A 13,943-nucleotide genomic window follows, 5' to 3' on the forward strand; every position below is an offset into this window, starting at 1 on the left:
AGATGCGCATTGTACACGCGAAAAAGCGGGCGCGTTTATAAGCGTGTGTATCAGCGCGTCTATTCACGCTAGTATAAAAAAACGTGTCTATATATCTGCACTGATAAACGTGCTTATAGATGCAAAAATAAATGCACATATTTTTCATTTCTCATAAAGTCCCTAAATATGACCAAACCTCTTAACAGCTAGTATTTGTTTGAATAGGGCATGATTGGATAGGGCATGATTGGATGTATATACGACATAATTACACCTGGATCATACGCTAGGACATGATATACATGTATAGGATCATACGGACATGATATACATGTATAGGGCATATACATGTATAGGACATGATATACATTACCAACTTTACTTCTTTCTGAGTATTACAAATATACATCCAATCATTCAAAGCTAATTATATATATGTGATTTCATGCCCTATATACATCCAATCATGCCCTACACAAATGTGATTGGATAGGGCATGATGATTGGATGTATATATAGATCAAAGGTTGACTTGTGCATTTGCAATATATATATATATATATATATATATATATATATATACAGAGAGAGAGAGAGAGAACTGATCAATACACTCACATGTCTCATTTGTTGTGCACTTAACCTAGCCATGCATGCCAATTTATAGCATGAGTAGATTGATGTAAATCAGTTGGCTTGTGCATGTGCAAGCTATTCCAATCATGTCAAGGTGCACTTATAGCTCACATATAATTTTAGATAAGGTGGACCACATGTAGCCAATGTGCACATGTCCTCTTTTCATCATCTTTAGCCAATGTGTCCACTTGTTGGTGACTAATACCAACAAGCCAACTACAAATCTCTTATCTATGAAATGTATAAGTAAATTAACTTGGTTAATTTGATGAGGCCAAGTTTTCCCTCTATGGACAATGTGGTTGGCTATATTCTACTTCAAGGTTATAGGAACTTACAGAAATCAATGGAGCATCCTAAAAATGACAATACTTTAATTACTATATCAAGTCACTTCATGTACATATCTTTGATTGATTGATGGATAATATGCCTTTCTCTATCGCTTTCGTGTACACCTTCATTGCATTATCTCTCTCTAGCTAAAAACCATTCGTCCTTTATCCACCTATTGATACTTGCATGCAATTGTAAGTGGGATGGTCTAGTAAGTCACTACATATGTGCCAATTGACTTGCCAATGTGTTATCTCTTATCCTCAAGCTTTGTTATATATGTCACCACATAGGTCAATTGATTCCCTAAATGCATGCATTGATTCCCTAAATTGTTCCTGCGCATCTGTAAGCCCGTGTAATAGGAATTATCTGTGCATATACACGTGCAATTACACCTGCTTACAGACGTGCCACACAGGTATAGAAAAAATTAAAAAAAGTTATGGCTTTCTTTTCAAACCTGTGCTTTCCTGCGTTTTTTGCGCGTTTTCTGCAGTTCGAGCTCGACATCACTACTTGTGTCTATCTATCACTTCATGAAGACAATGAGGCAAGGAAATAAGAGTAAAAAGAGGACAGGAGGAAAGAAGAGCCAAAGAGTAAAGAACAAGAGCCAAACAGCAAGGAAGAGAAGAAGATTCAAGCAACTTACCAAGGGAAGGGAGAAGGAGGACAAGGAGCTTGCAACCTAGCCACCACCCATTGGAACAAGCAAAGAAGGTGAGTTCTTCTTCTCTCTCTAAATCTTGTTTGCTTTCTCTGTTTGTTTGTCTCTCTTTTCTCTCTCTTCACATGCTGGATCTTGTCATCTATGGAGGTTTTTTTGCACGTTTTTTAAGCAAGTTTGAAAAGAAATGGTTCGACTGTGCACATCTGTCAGCGCGTCCAGATGACTGTGTAGATGCAGGTATAGATGCGGAGATAGAGGCACTGACAGACACCCACAGAGACACATATATAGACGCGCACAGAGACGCAGGTATAGACGTTGCATGTAATATGTTTTATTTACACAGGGTAATATGATTTTTCTTGTGTAGATGTGGAATCCTGGATCCTCCAGCACCCCATTCAACAAGGAGCAATTCATGGGGGAGATGACCAATTATCTTGGTCGCCCTCCCACTACATAGGAGGTTTTCAGTGTGATGTCTGGGAACCAATCACATCTTTGCCTACAAAGGGATGAGGTGAGGTACATGGATCAGCCGAAGTACGTGCATCTATACAAAAGCACGTGTATCGAGTGAGGTAGAGGGTAGTGCACGTTGAGGGAGGAAGGAGAGTCGTGCGGGAGGACGAGGAGGTCGAGGGCTTTGTGGGGGTTGCCTAGGTGGTGGCTCTCGATCACCCTTACCAAAAAATGAGAGAGGTGAGCCTCCACAAATGTACTACTCTATCACTGATGTTGGTGGTATCTTGCATGACTTTGAGGGGAGGGAAGTGATAGCCTACTTGAGGAGTGTCATGCATGCCACATACAAAGATTGTATGATTTCCTTCAAGCACCAAAAAAATGGTTTGTGGCAAGAGGTGCTGCGGGCAGTACATAAAAGGTACCCTAATCCTGAGAATTCACGATTCTCAAATGATTGGGGATGGTCAAAGGTGAGAGACGCGCTTCATAACAAGAGGTCTCACCTTATGATGCGTGCCAAGGAGTCATTGCGGAGACAAGAGCAGGGGCACCCTGGATATGGCCAACCACCCAATTGCCACCGCAAGGAGTGAAAAGAGGCCAAGAAGAGAGCAGCGGAGAAAATGACAAGTCGCCAGCATGCAGAGGCGTGACGTATCCAGCTGGCAACCATGGGATCGTCGCATTATGGATCGAGTGGCAGGGAGTCATGGGAGGCTGAGTTTGTAAGTATTATTTGATTTCTTTTTTAAAATTAAATTTTGTAATTTGTTTCACTTCATTATGTAGTGTGTTTTAATACGTTGTATGTTCAAATTGTTTTGTAGTATCATATTGTTGGTAGGATGCCTACTCCTAGAGAGGTAGGCTACTATTGAGGTCATAACCGGGCGTCTACTTGGCAGCATTTCTACGAGGAGAGACTCATCACGGAGGAGCAATATAATCGCGCCATGAGGATTCTTATTTTTTACATGAAAAGTATAGATAAATCTAATTTATTGTTTGTAATGGTATTTATATACCTTAATCCTTTGTGTAGGCGAACCCTGATGCAGTTGAGGATAGCGAAGGGGGGACTAGCAGTAGCGGTGGCGGCAACGGTAGTGGCACAGGCAGTGGTGGTGGTAGCGATGATGATGCCTCTTCCGAGGAGATATAGAGGAGCCCCATGCATGCATGCCTCCTCTTGGCTTGTAATTTTCATTTTTGATATGTATTACTTTCAGCTAGTACTTGCGATCATGACATCACAAGCACTAGAACTCATAACATAAAAACATTTCATCTATACATATGAAATTTCATGTTCTACATACATTGTTTTGTTTTCAGTATCCAATCTTCGAAATAATCTTTCTCTATTTTCCCTAAGCATACAATTTGATGTTGATGGGAGGGAAAAAACCAGAGAGCATGTGGCCCCACATGCTCTCTGGTTTTTTTTTCATACCTCTGTTTTGCGCGCCTATCAGCGCATCTAAATTGCAGGATAAATGCGCGTCTATTCTCGTCAAAAACTTGTAGAGTAAACGCATTTTTAGATGCGTAGATACACGCATGTATAGATGCACAATATGAATATATCCACTCTTTTTATAAATATGATTATATATTTACGTAGCGCGTCAATACGCACGTCTATATGCGCGTCTACGTGGGCATGTAACTCTGACTATAAGCGCACTTTTAGATGCGATACGGTAGACGCAGAAATAGACGCGGTAATAAATGTGCCCAACATTTTTTTTCACAGTTCAAATATTGCGTCTAGAAGCGCGTCTATGGAGCCTTTTTGTTGTAGTGAATTCTTCATGATAAAATTGGTGAATTTGGATTTTTTAAATAAGGGTTTACATACAGTGAACCCCCCAAGTGGAGGTTGAAATAACCCCATCATATATACAATGGATCCAAGTTGTTGGTGGGTAGTTGCTCTACTTGAGAGTCATAGGACATTTGATAAGATTTAGAACTCAATCTAATCCCATTTTACGGGAATGAGATTTTGTGACTATGCTAAATGGGTTGATGCCTTGCTCCCCTCATTTTATGCTATCTATGAACTAGGTTCTTTAGGATGAGGAATGCTTAGGCCCAAGGGTGCAACATACATCCCTTGGGGATGTTACTCAAAAATATAAATGTTCCACATGTGGTCAAACCGACCATAAAAAAGAATTTGTTGTCTGTGGGTCAAATGGCAGAACAAAATATGCAAGTGAGGTTTAACAAGGATGGATGTTTCATTAAGGAGTATGGAAATGGCTGCAAGCTAATTGCTAAGGGCAGAAGGGATGGCAGGATGTTTACTTTGGAAGCAACCATTCCTGAACTTAAAGCAGCTATGTTTGCTCATGATGAGAGTGCAATCAGAGATGTAGAGATCTGGCACAAGAGAATCGGACATGTCAATGTACAAAAGCTGAAATCTACGCAGCAGAAAGAAGTAGTACTTGGATTACCTAAATTCAAGTATAATGATTTTGGTCATGTATGCCCTGCATGTCAGTTTGGGAAGCACGCACGATTTCCTTTCATGAGACATGTAAAAAACAGCACTAGGCCTTTACAGTTGGTACATTCTGATGTTTGGGGTCCTTCACATAATGCTTCCTTTGGCGGTGCATGGTATTATGTCTCATTTATTGATGATTTCAGCAGGTATACTTGGCTTTATATCTTGAAACATAAGGATGATGTGTTTGATGCATTCAAAGACTTCAAGAAACATGCTGAAAATGAATTGGGCTGTTACATATCATGTTTGAGATCAGATGGAGGAGATGAATATGTCTCAAACTACTTTGACAGGTATCTTGCTAAACATGGGATCAAAAGACAGCTCACATGCAGTTATACACCGCAGCAAAACGGTGTTGTAGAGAGGAAAAACAGGGTTTTGATGGAGTCAGCTAGAGCTATGCTGAATGAAAAATGTCTGCCAAATGGTTATTGGGCTGAAGCACTGGTGACTGTTGTATATGTGCTGAATCGAACCCCTATAGCAGGGATTCATGATGTCACTCCGTATGAACGGCTGTATGGTCATAAACCTGATATTTCACACTTGAAGGTATTTGACAGCATTGCATATGTGCATATACCAAATGAGAAGAGGAAGAAATCGGATCCTCAGGCAGTGAAAAGTGTGTTTATTGGATATGCACAGGAACGGAAAGCTTATAAGTATTATGTACCTTCTACGCATGAGACACTCATAAGCAGAGATGTGGTATTTGATGAGTTAGCATCTTGGTATGGGAATCCTGTTGCAGTGCCTACTGATGGCTCACCCAGTATGAGTCATGCTGAAAATACTCTTGTAGAGAGTACTTCCATGACTGGTCAGACAGGTGATGTATCATCTACAGTGAGTCCTTGGACAGGATGATTACGGAGTCGCACTACTGCATCCATTGACACGGATATGTCAGTGAGGGGGAGAACAGATAAGGGAAAAGAAAAGGTTTTTGAAGATGTCACAGGTCCACTCACTGCAGGTTATGATTCATCTAGCAGTGACAGCTTAGATAGTGAATTGGGGATTACGTCTGTTATGACGCTAGGTGCTAGACAGAGCCGTTATGTGCCGCCTCATGAGAGGAGCTCACAGTGAGCCATAGCTCAGGAGATCAGAGAGGGTCAGACGACCTGTTGACAGGTATACTTACACTGGATATTCAGCCCGTCATTATGCTTATATGACGAAAGTAACAGGTTTTAGAGAACCAAGTAAGTTTGATGAGGCAGTTTCAAATGAGAATTGGCGTGCTGCTATGGATGACGAATATTCAGCTTTGGCTGAAAATTGTACATGGGATTTGGTACAATTGCTTGAGGGCAAAACACCTATTGGATGCAAGTGGGTGTATAAGGTAAAATGTAAATCAGATGGATGATTGGAAAGATATAAGGCCAAGCTGGTTGCAAAAGGGTATGCGCAGTAGTATGGTCTTGATTATGAGGAGACTTTTAGCCCTGTAGCAAAGATGGCTACAGTTAGAACTATGATTGCTTTGGCAGCAGCTAGAGGCTGGAAACTATGGTAGATGGATGTAAAGAATGCATTTCTCAATGGAGAATTACAGGAAGAGGTTTACATGGAATAGCCTAAAGGCTATGTACATCCAGAATTTCCAGCACATGTATGTCGGCTGAGAAATGCATTATATGGGTTGAAACAGGCACCCAGAGCATGGAATGCTCGCATCAGCAGTTATTTACAGCAACATGGTTTCCGATTGGGAGATGCTGATCATAGTCTGTTTGCGAAGAAGACAGATAGTGGCTATGTTTTTCTAGTTGTCTATGTTGATGACTTAATCATTACAGGAGATGATGAAAATGGGATTGCAGAAATAAAGACATGTTTACATGCTAAGTTTAAGGTCAAGGATCTTGGAGAGCTAAAATATTTTTTGGGGATTGAGGTTGTCTCTACACCTTGAGGCATATGGCTGCTACAGAAGCAGTATGCTCATGACATGTTACAGAAATATGGTATGGCTGATTGCAAGCCTATGGATACACCTTTGGAGCAGAATGCCAAGCTGCAGATTGATGTTGGGACAGAGATTGAGTGTTGGGAAGACTTCATAGCTACACATTTACACTAGGTCACTTTATCTTGTAGAGTGTGTGTGCTTTTCAGTAGAGTGTGTGGAAATGAAGGAATGAGCTTGAGAGCCTGAAGGCTCATGGATATGGAGTCTTTCCCTTTCTCTCTCTCTACTCTCTGAACAATTAAAACCTATCAGAAGCAGTCACTTCTCCATGTTTGGAGCTTAAATAATGATGCCATTTCCTCCCATATATAGTTTCTTTGATGATAGGATGTTGTGGTAAAGTTTTTCCATGCTTTTGGGACTGATCAAAGCCCAAATTTGTCTTAGTCTTACACATATATCATTGCTAAAAGCAGGGCAACATACTCGGGGGGGTTCACTATATATATCTTCTCTATATAATCTACGTTCATGGCCTATTTATAAATATCCTAATATGTGAAATTTTCTTGAATAAAACAAACCCTTTTCTATTCAATTTCTAAGTAACCCCTTTATATGACACCCTTTTGTATGTAAAAAAAGTATAAAAATGGTCTTTTAAAAACCCCTTATTTTGAACTCACATTATATATACATATATTCATGAGTGAACCCCCCGAGGCAACATACTAGTTACTCACAAGGACAACCACCACTAATTCATATCACGAGCTTCATTGATGCTTATTGTGGACATGGCTATGATATTGGATGTTATATAAGTCTTGGATATGCTTTTGAGCTTCATGTTGGGTTGACATATGTGAGTTTATATAGAGATTTCTACTGTTGGCCATTTCTTTTAGCCTATCACTTACTTGGGCAACTCTATGTATTGAAGCACTTATGCCATTTGGGGATTACATTGGATGCCATTGCTACCACACATTTGACTATGCTATGGAAAAAGTTTGAGCTTCATATTTGGGCTACATTTGAAGTTTTGGAGCTCGAATACATTGCCTTAGATGTCATGGGGACTGCCACTTCTTTCATGAACACCATATTGAGGAATATGGGTGTAACGTGTCCCTTAGTATCATCCAGGACACGTCTTACCAGTCCATCGGAAAGGATGTCTAGGAAGCTCCACCCGACACTCCCATGGAATGTTACGGGTTTTGCGATCTAGTTCTTCCCGCGTCTGCCACGTAGCGGAAGTATCCTGGCCGTTTCCACTTAGGATCGACTGGAATTTGGGTTTTCCTAATGGTTCACTAGTTAACAGCAACTAGCGTCAGACCCGAGCGAACTACTTTACGCAGAAACGCCAGGTCCGAATCGGATTCACGCTGCACTTGGTTCAAGGAGAATGGGAAACGAGAGGGATGCAAGGCTCAACCTCTCTGCCATAAGGCATAGTCCCATTCCGTTCCCCTAAAACAACGTCAATTGGGTAAGACGTAACTCTAGGTCATCGTTCTTGTTATTCTTTTTGATGATGATGATCACTCCGCTGTCTTTCGAGATTTATGAGAAAAGTTCTCGGCTAACCGGGACCACCCAACCGTAGGACGGACCCATGGTCCATCCTCCGCACTTTCCTCAGTTTGTTTTAGTTATGTAATTATCTAACACATTAGTTTGACATATAACAATCAGCTTCTTTAATTAATATTGTTTAAGCACTGGTTCCTTCACGTAATTTTATCACGTGACATATAAAAACAATATCAAGCAAGTACTTTCAACATCTCATCATTTTATCTTTGAATTACAATAAGTTCCGCCCGTAAGCTTATACATAATCTGCCCGGAGGCTAACAAGTAATCTCCACGGATCACTATTCCAAGCTTCCACCCGTCAACTAGTATACGGGCTCTGGGATCCAATCCCGAGTCGCGTTAGTCCCTTGTGCAGGGCCCGGAAGGTGAGGGATTTACGGCCAGAGCCCCCCCTGGCACCCAAGCATCCTCCTGCTCCAAGTAGAACTCAACGGAGAGACCTCTCGCGGCGGGTTCGGTCCACGTTCCCGGCACGGTCAACAACCCCCTTAGTTAGGGTCAGGCAGGCAGTCGGGGGTAACTGAAGCTGCCTCTCCCTTCAGGTTTTTAACCTGAAGTATAGATACTTATTTAATTTGTAATTCATAAATCAAACATAGCTCTAAAATCTCTAGCAAGCACAAACATTTCCATTAACCAACCCATTTGTATGGCAAACTGCTAAAGAAGTGTTCTATCCTTTTTGAGTGTATCGGCAGTCGTTCTTAAGATATCTTGTAACTTTGGCAAGGATCCTTACATTCGGATGTAGGGTATACCTAGTTTGGCTTACCCTAAAGTACCTTAGATATGCTAGTTTCTATTTTACAACTTTTCTTATTTTGAAGGATATCCAAAAACGACGTCTTTTTGCAAGATAACTTGTGTAAGGATCTGTTGTCGTCGAAAAGGATGATTTCATATATGTTGCGCAAGTCAGATGATGGAATAGTCTGTTTAGACTCCATAATCTGACATATATCAGGCCTAGGGTTTCTTTATTTGAGAGCCTTAGGGACGACCCTAATTTCTTATTTTTATGAGTTTATTGTCCTTGCGGTAAGATAAGTAGTCCAGTGTTTTAGGGTATGAATGTTTCTATGTTTAGATTGGTCCGGTTATCTTTTGGAAAGATTGGTTTTGTCAACTTTAGGAGGGTAATCTTACTCATCTTGTCATGGTTTTTACTATCTTTGATTACCTTCTCAATCAATACAGTCTGATTTGGCATATAGCATTAAAAAAAGTGACGATACTCCTAAATATCTAGCTAAGGAATTGGTGAATACACACTTTATTTGTTCCAAGTCCTCTATTTGGAGGGGAAAAAGTGTTAATAAAGTCTCATCCAGCAATTTCCCATTACATTTTCTTTCCAAATGATTTCGTATGTCTAATTTTTATACTTGTTAAATTCTAACTTTTGACTTCCGTTTTCTTTAAGATAAACTCATGCCAATTTACAGCAGTTGCCTTGCAACTAGCAAAGATAACTCTCTAATAATTTGAGCATTTGAAGGAAACTTTTCATGAATTTAGCCGTTTTGTCATGATCCGTTGAGAAAAGAATAAGACTAATGAAGCAGGATATAATTTCTTCATTTTTGGACTATAATACTATAGTAACGGATAGTATTGCCTATTATTTTACAATGCTTGATGCAATTTGATGGAAGCTAATTTGAATATATTGTCATTCATAAGCTCACTCCTTCGTTAGAATTGATTCGAACATATATATATTTCCTTAATTTTTCTTTGCATGATTGACTAAAACCCAAATTAATATCAAGAAGAAAACCTGGCTTTGAGGTGAGATATCCACATGGATACCGGGAGATGACCCTCCCGCGGTTACGCCTTGGACTTTCTTAGGAGGCATCGCAAGTGTAGTCCGTTGAACGTGGAAGCAGCTTTATAACTTCTCCTTAGAATTCCACCATCGCTCCTTGCACCGTTCGTCAAAAGTAGTTTTGGAAGGTTCCCTCCTTGAATTCGGGAATTGAAAAGGGTGTTTTAGAAACTTTTACCACTAAGACGCATTAAAGCCATGGGACAAGCTTAATGGCCTTAGTAAGCTTGCACGAACGGGAATATCAAGGTGTGGAAAAAGACGCAAGGTATAGGAGAGCTTTAAGGGAAATTAATAGCCGTAAAGATTATAAGTAAAGGTCTAAGGACTTTTAGGCAATTAAGCTCATGCGGGTTTTCACACGAAAAAGGGGGGAATGATTCGGAACCCAAGGGGGAAGAGTATATAATGCTTTAAATCACTAGGGAAAGGGGTCTTAATGGGGAAAGGCCTTAAATTGTGACGGAAAAAGGGTGTAGGACAAGTTTAGGAAAGGCCTAAACTCCGGGGAAGGGGAATTTAAAACCATAGAAAGAGCTAAGAGGGTTTTTTTTTAAAAACCGGGGTTAAGAATCCCTTTGTTAAGATCGCAAGGGGGAAAAGGCTTTATACAGTCCTAAGGGAAAAACCCTAGGGGGAAAAAAAAAAGACCCTAAGGGGAGGCCTTAGGGAGGAGTTTAAAAGGGAAAATAAGGTAGCCTTAAAGGCTATTAGTAAGAGGCCTAAGGGCCTTTAGGGTAAAATTTTTTTTGGGAAGGATAGGGTAGTTTCAAAGTCCACACGAAGGGGGCTTAGGAAACCCCCCCCCCCCCTTGGAAGTTTCCCAAGGCTTCCAAGAAGCCACGTGGGATAAAAAAAGGACCAAGGAGTACGTGGCAGTCAGGCGTCCGATGGCGGCTGAAGGCGAGGATGGCGGCTGATCGTCGACGGCTGGCTGGCGGCGTTTGCTCCATGGCAGCCCCCTCGCCTCTCTCCTCGCTGCTAAGTCCTTCAGTTATAATGGCTTGCTCCCTATACGACTACCACACGGCCTCCGTCAACACATCAATGCTTCAACTCTTCCTTCCTCACAAATGTGGCGATCCGTAGCTTCCTGCAGCATCCTCCCTTCTCAAACAGCTCCTGGCTTCGACAGGGTGAAGGGCGTCCTCTCTCCCTCTTTCCTCCTTCCTCAAGTTTTATATAGGAGGGGGGGAAGAGGTACCTTCCCTCCCCACGTGGATTGTGCATGGATTCCCTCCTCTCCACGACTACTCCATCTTAGTTAGGCATCATTATCTTCCCTCAGCCACGCTTCGGCTGAGGAAAAAAAAGAAAGAAATTTACCTAAATTCCCATTATTATCCCTTGTCCTCCTCCCAAGAGGAGGTTCTTATGGGAAATACAAGGTTTCGAAAAGCCGTGACTTGTATGGACTCAGTGGAGGTGTGTTAGTTTAGACTATCCCGTCCGAAACTTCACTGTAACCTTATTATTTTCCCGAAACTTCGCATGGCCGGAATTATTACATTCTCTCCCCCTTAGAAGAATCGAGATGTCCTCATCTCGAGTTAAATTGGGGATATTGTTGGTTGAAGGTGCCTTCGTCTATCCAAGTAGCATCTTCCTCGGGATAATCCTTTCCATTGGACGAGATATTCTCTCAAGGTTCGGGATCTTAACTGTCTCTCCCTAACATCTAGAAGTCTATCCGACCTTAGATCAAGGACTCCTTGACTAGGCATTACAATTTTTTGGTCATCAAGTACATGGTTAGGGTTGGGTACATATTTTTTCAATAGGCTGATATGGAATACATTGTGAACTTTTAGGTTCTCAGGGAGTTGCAATCTATAAGCATTGGGTCCTAGGCATTTGAGGATTTCATATGGTCCACAATACCTTGGACTTAGCTTCTTGCATTTTCCCAGGGATAGAGAACTCTTTTTAGGGCGTACCCGAATGAAGACCATGTCTCCTTCTTTGAAGACCCTCTCTTGACGTTTCAAATCCGCATATGCCTTTTGTCTATCCTTGGCTGCTTGTATGTCTTGTCTTATTGACCTTATTTGGTCATCCATGTCCTCCAACATTTATCTTGAAGCTTCAACTCTTAGGGTTGGATCAGAAAAGTTTAGGGGACTTCGACAATCATGACCATACAATGCCTAGAAAGGGGTCATTTGAATGCTCTGCTGATAAGAAGCATTGTAGGCAAATTCCACTAATGGCAAGTATTGAATCCACCTCTTCGGCTCTCGACAGCAGTATGCCCTAAGCATATCCTCAATGATTTGATTCACTCGCTCTGTTTGTCCATCCGTTTGGGGATGGTAGGCGGTGCTAAAACAGAGTTGAGTCCCAATAGCTTCAAAGATAGCTCTCCAGAAGTGTGATGTGAAGAGAGAATCTCGATCACTAATGATTCTTTTAGGTAACCCATGTAGCTTGAATATTTCCTTGATAAACAATCTTGCAATGTCAGAGGCTTTAAAGTTTGTCTTTACTGGAATCAGGTGTGCAACCTTGGTAAGCATGTCAACCACAACCATAATGGAATTGTATCCTCCTTGGACTTGGGGTAAGCCCACAACAAAATCCATACTGATGAATTCCCATTTCATTTGAGGAATGTCCAGTGGTTGCAATTTTCCTGGCATCATGACATGTTCAGCCTTGATACGTTGGCAAGACAAACATTCAGTGACATATTTAAGAACGTCACCTTTGAGCCTCTCCCAATGGTAGCTCTTCCTAACTGCATTAAGAGTTTTTGCATAGCCAGGATGTCCTGCGAAAGGGGAATCATGAGCTTCCCATAATATCTTCTGCTTAAGTGGCTGGCTTGTTGGTATACATAGCCTTGTTCTGTAGTAGACAAGTCCATTATCAATGGAAAATTCCCGATACTTAGCTTGTGACTTCAGATTCTGCTCCTTGGTAGATATTTATTTTATCATTGTTTGGTAGGCCAAATCATGGCTTGCTTCCTCTCTACCTAGTTCCAGTATAGGGTTGCTTGGCATGGATACCTTTGTAGCCAGAGATCTGGCCGTTGATGGATTTTTTAAGATTAGGGAATTTAGGAAGGCCTTGCGACTGAGTGCATCGGCTACTACATTCTCTTTCCCTGGTCAGTACTTGATTTCAAAATCATACTCCTCCAATACTTCAATCCACCGACGTTGCCTCATGTTGAGCTCGTTCTGGGTAAAAATCCACTTGAGACTCTTATGATCGGTTACTAGAGTAAACTTGTTACCCAACAGGTAATGTCTCCAAAGCTTTAGAGCATGGATGACAGCTAATAATTTCAGATCATGCGTGGCATAATTCTTTTCATGACTCTTCAATTTCCTTGAAGAATATGCTACTGGATGACCTTCCTGCATAAGTACACACCCCAAGGCAAGAATGCTGGCATCAGTTACTACCTCAAACTCCTTATTGAGGTCAGGAAGTTTTAGAATAGATGCTGATACCAAACATTGCTTCAATTGGTCGAAGCTATTTTGTTCGGGAGTTGACCATGTAATAGAAGTCTGCTTCTTTAGTAAGTCGGTAAGAGGTGCTGCAATCAAAGCATAGTTTTTGATAAAGACCCTATACCATCCTGTCAAGCCAAGAAAGCTACGTATTTCTTTGACGGATACTGGTATTGGCCATTCAAGCACATCTCTGACTTTGGCTGGGTCTACTGATATTCCTTCTGACGATACTATGTATCCTAGATATTCAATCTGGCGCTTGAAGAATGCACACTTCTTCCTTTTTGCATATAGCTTATGAGACCTCATTGTCTCAAGGACAATCCGAAGTTGAGGTTCATGATCTTCTTCCTGTTTACAATAAACTAAAGTGTCATCGAAGAAGACAAGCATGAAATCATCAAGATATGGTCTAAAAATATCCTGCATTAATCTATTGAAGGTGGCAAGTGCATTTGTAAGCCCGAATGACATAACCAAGAACTCAAAGT

At 41.1% G+C, this 13,943-nt stretch overlaps 1 pseudogene; it reads left to right on the forward strand.

Annotated features, from left to right (window-relative positions):
- The first annotated feature begins 10,894 nt into the window (after window positions 1–10,894).
- Window positions 10,895–13,943, forward strand: part of LOC148032520 (syntaxin-125 pseudogene) — a 47,270-nt pseudogene continuing 44,221 nt past the window's right edge.

The sequence above is a fragment of the Lygodium microphyllum genome, chromosome 8 (assembly GCF_053477565.2).
Source record: "Lygodium microphyllum isolate KBCC chromosome 8, Lygodium_microphyllum_v1.1.10, whole genome shotgun sequence".
NCBI lineage: Eukaryota > Viridiplantae > Streptophyta > Polypodiopsida > Schizaeales > Lygodiaceae > Lygodium > Lygodium microphyllum.